The sequence below is a fragment of the Bison bison genome, unplaced genomic scaffold (assembly GCF_000754665.1).
Source record: "Bison bison bison isolate TAMUID 2011002044 unplaced genomic scaffold, Bison_UMD1.0 scf7180017864198, whole genome shotgun sequence".
In the NCBI taxonomy this organism is placed as follows: domain Eukaryota; kingdom Metazoa; phylum Chordata; class Mammalia; order Artiodactyla; family Bovidae; genus Bison; species Bison bison.
The window spans coordinates 5,860,284-5,865,415 of record NW_011494770.1 but is presented as its reverse complement, the minus strand read 5'-3'; positions in this window follow the sequence as shown (position 1 = coordinate 5,865,415).

Sequence of the window (5,132 nt, the reverse complement as noted above, 5' to 3'; positions counted from 1 at the left end):
GTAAAGGAAAAGCTTTCAAAATCAGTTGACAAAAAACAGAATTATATTATAAAAGAAGAAAACACAAAAACATTTATTTTTATACATATATATATATAAACTTTCTTTACTTCCCAACAGGTCTCTCCCCCTAGCTCCTACACTGAGTCTCAACCTCATCTTCCAACCTCTTAAATATTCTCTGAAGACTTTTCCTTCCTCTCTATACAACCACCTATTAGTAAAGGCAGGCTATAGCACAATTATTGTCTTCATGCATATAACTCTTAAATATGGCATTCATCCAGTGTTGCCCTGGTAAACATTTAACAACCAGTTTTCCAAGGTAGGGGGAAATCCCTTATTTGTATTTGCCACTTTTTGTGGGGCAAATACTCTAACCAGAGCCAATTTCAAGCTGCTTACATGACTTAACTGAACACAAAATTGGAAAGAGATGTACATTCACATACATTACATAGCATTTCCGTGATGCAGATATAATAAAGATAAATAACCTCAAGAGCATACCCAACAGTGAAATGAGGTAAAACAATTAGGAAATGATGAGTTTTGAATATTTATTACCTTTTAAAATCTATTTAATTGTAGGCTTATATAATCCAGGGTTTGATAATGTCTCTAACAGCAGGCTCCCAGTTTCCTCCCAGCATACCACTGTCCCAGCTCAACCTCTCTCCTTCAGGCACAGATACCACACACCTGCTCAACAGTCCTACCCGGATCTCTTCCATAAGAAACCACAAACTTAACATACTGAAATCTAAACTCACTTTCCTCTTTGAATCTCCTTAGTGCACACTTCTCTTCCCCTCTTGACTTCCCTATTTCTATTAATGGTGCCTCCAATAGCCATCCAATCAGTTGCTAAGTCTCGAAGGTTCTGCCTCTCGATGTTCTTCAAATCCACCCCCCTCCTTTCCATTCCAAATAGGGTTACTGTCCTAATCCAGCCCAATTAACTGGCCTCTCCCCCTACTCTTTCTTCTCTCTCCAATCTATCTGTGATACTGTTAGGTTAATCTTCCAAATGCACCTCTCCGATAATGTAGATCTTCCATTCAAAACACATACATTCTGATCTGGCCTTCAGAGCTCTCCTTGATCCAGGAAATCTGGCCAACTCCTTATTTCCTGTGCTTGGAATGCATCTTGTGGTTCACAATCGTGGGCTTTTGCTCACACCTTTACATTCCTCTGGAATATCCTTATTTAATCACACACAAAAACCCCTCACACCTTCTATTCAGTCCTCAGTTCAAATGACGATGAAAATATGCAGGTTGGTTGTCATGGGAATACATATATAAGTTTATGAGAATCTAGAGGCTGAAAACAAACAGGAAATGCCAAACCCAGGAATCATTTAACAATACAAATTTTCTGGTGGCCATCCTTTAGGAAGGCTCTATGAAACATATTACATTAAGCACTTGCCCCATTGTTATTACTAAAAGGTTTGTTGTGAACCAACATGAGATTTATCTCAAACCTATGGATTTCAATTATACATGCTACAGCTGTCATTCATTAGCTGAAATGATCAAGAATTGTCTGTACTTTACCATTTGGTGTTTACTGTAATTATTTCCCTCTTAATGCTCTGAACCAAATTGGGTTGAGGGGGTGGGAGAAGGTGGGTGGTTAGAGACATTGGGCCCCTGGGGCCTGGTCTGTCACCACCCTTGATAATCCTCATTCATCTTTGGGATACTGTTCACAAGTACTAAAGATCTACCATGTGCCCGGAGTTTCTCAGAAGTCAGAGCAAAAATGCTAGAATATACATCTTTCTTCTGTCAGCCCTTCTCCAGCGTTTAGCATAAAATAAAATGCTTTAAGGGTTGGCTTTCTGGAGGTAGAGAATCATAATGATTATCAGAAAGCAGTCAAGAGATTCCTTTTCTTGCAAGTTGCAAATATGAGGCTGAAGTTTAATAGCAAAGGAAAAAAGAACAGGATGCCACAGCCCAGCAGTTACTGGCACCAACGTTTCCATGGACCGAAGTCGTCTAAGGTTTTCGAGAGTCTTGATTTCTTAGCCCAGGAGAGGTGAAAGAGAATGAGATAGAGGAAGGCCATGAGAGGCAATGGGCTGGGGGCTGGGGCGGGAGTGCTGGGGGAAAAGTGTTTCGAACCAGCCTGCCTTCGCTCTAATATTGAAATTGTCAATGACTGATCCAGAAGACAGCTTCCATGAAAACAAAAAACAAACAAAAAAACCCTTTGGATGCTTGTTTAAAATGCAGCTTCCTGGGCCCTGTCTCAAATTTACTGAATCATCTTGTCTCAGGAGGGATGGCCTGGGACAGTGCATTTTTCATGGGTACACACAGTGATTCGGATTCTAAAGACTGAGGATCACTGGATTAGTTTTGGCCAGCTATGGTCTGTAGACTGGATACGGCCTTCAGGCTAAAAATGGTTTCTACATTTTTGAAGAGTTGTTAAAAAACAAAACAGGAAAGTAGAAGAATAAGCAACACAACCAACAAAGTCTAAAACATTTATTATCTGGCCCTTTACAGAAAAGTTTGCTGACCCCTGTGTTCTTATTGTTTAGTCACTAAGTTCTGTCTGACTCCGCAACCCCATGGACTGTAGCCCACCATGCTCCTCTGTCCATAGGATTCTCCAGGCAAGAATATTGGAGTGGGTGGCCATGCCCTCTTCCAGGGGATCTTCCCTACTCAGGGATTGAACCCACTCCTGCTACATGGGTAGGCGAATTCTTAAGCCACCAAGGAAGCTCTACCCTTCTTTAGTACATTGCAAAAAAAGTCTGCATCTGAATTTTTAGCTTTCACCCAGGCCTGCCACACTAAAACCACTGATGCAGCACAACTTAAGAAAAACAAAGACTTTGATACTAATGAAATATGCTCTCATCTAAAAATGCATTTGTAATAATTATAAGTGAAGGAAGGAAATGTACAAATATAATTATAGTAAAAATTCTGCAATGTCTTTGAAAATATATTTTCATCCATACAAGAACTTATAACTCCATTTGAGTCCATCCTTTTATATACTTATCAGGTGGCAATATATCCCAAATTAGCCTAGTAAAATCATCATGTGTATACTTTTTGTCAGACTATACTTGTCCCCATACACATTTTTGTCACACATATGAGGGAAAAAATGTAAACTTCAAAATGTCTGGGAAATGAAAATATTATAAATTCTCAAAACAACATTTAGGAAAATGATGCACAAAGGGAATAAAGGAAATAAAACTGAATTTGGTGTTTTCCTACTTAGGAGGAGTTAAAGAATCACAGAGCACTTCCATCTCCTAAGAATCTTGGAAAAGAGACTACGAGCTGACTTCCAGAAGAGTTCACATACTCTTTACTGTGCCAGAGAGCATTTGGGAATCATGCCAGTTAAATTCATGAAGTAATCCCAAAGACAGATGCAATTACTTTAAGAGTGGTATTTAGAAGTTTGTTCTAGATTTTTTTAATTGTTTATTTTTGATATGGAGAAAGAAATTTATTATAGAATCTAGAAATGAATATTGTCTTCAAAAATATATTAACTTGTCTTTCAAGACTGTGACCTGAAGTATCTCACAATAATGTTGTTTCAGTGGCTTTTTTTCCCCCCTCATGGAGAAAGGAATGCTAAAATCTAACTAGAAACTAATACTTTTTGATAAGGTTTTAAACTATATTACAATGTTAAGAAACAATGTGTAAACTACCAGATAAAGTCTTGAAACCAAGCATGCTCACCATTTAACAAAATTATGACTCATATCAGTAAGAAAATGCTTTTTTAGTGAAAAAAAAATGCTTTCTGAGCTAAGTTTGAACTGCCAGGGCACACGGGACACCCACAAAACCCAGTCAGCAGAAGTCTCAAACTCCTATAAGATTAAAGGAAAAATAAATTAGTGTGTACAGAGAATGAGAAAAAAAAAAAAAAAAAACCCCCAATGGTACAAGTGTATAAACGGAAGTAAAACTAAAACTCCCCTAAAATCCCCCAATCATTGATCCTTATAAATTCAGCATTTATCTTCTCCCTTTAATTGTTTGGGAGCTTCTAGTTAAGTGAACACTAGTCTTTTCGTGATTTTTATCTGGTAAAACAAGAGTCCTAAACTACCCTAAACGCGGGTGCCAATCTCCGTATCACAAACTGTTGAAGTTTTAAAACCATGCAAGCGCACGTGGGGCTTCCTGAGTTCTGCTGGGGGCTGCTGGGCTGTTTGGAACCCTGTGGATTTTGCAGGTGTGGAGTTCAGGGCGCGCGCAGCATTCTGCATGGACAGAGGTGTGTGGTGGGCACCGCCTGGGCCGGGCAGGGTGGGTGGGGCCGGGCGTGTGCCCGGGTGAGACTGAAGGCATGTGACAATGCGAAGGTGGCGTGTCGGCTCCAGGATCTGGGTGGAGAGTGAAAACTCCGCTGGGGTGCCCCATGTGTGAGCGGTGATAGCTCCAACCCCACTCGTACGTAAGTGTCTCTTGTTATCAAGTTAGAGATGTTCTTTAAAAACAGAGCAGAACAACAAAAACAAACTCAAAGCAGCTAGCCAAATATCCTATGTAAACGTATGCTCCCATCCCCTACTACCGACTCCCCAACCCAACTCTCCCCCATCTCCAGGGAGCTGAGTTTTACACCCTGCCTAAATCCAATCTCGAATGCGGGAGTTCCCCTCCCCCCACGCCCCCGTTCCTTGACGCCCCCGCGACAATCAGGCAGAGCCTGGAGAGCTCATTTCTGGGGCCCTGGGGCAAGCCGAGTGGGGCGACGATAGTGCGGCCACCAAGAAGGGGAGGCAGCATCAGTGGGACGCGGCGCGAGCCCGCGCAGCCGGTACCAGGGAGCGGGGTTTGCTCGGAAAAAGGCGCCGCCGCGGCCCCCCGGTCGCCCCTCCCCTGGCCCCGGGCTCTCCGCCCGCGCGCCGCCCCGGCCTCGCAGCGCGCCAGGAGCCACACAGCGGCGCGAGAGTCGGAGGGGAGCCGCGGCCCCCGCGGGGCCAGGGCAACCCCGGAGGGCGGCAGCCAAGGCGACCGCGGAGGCGGCGGACAGGGCGCGTGCGCACTGCAGGGGCGCCAGATTTGGCGGGAGGGGGAGTGTCCAAAGCTCTTTGTTTGATGGCATCTCTGTTTACAGAG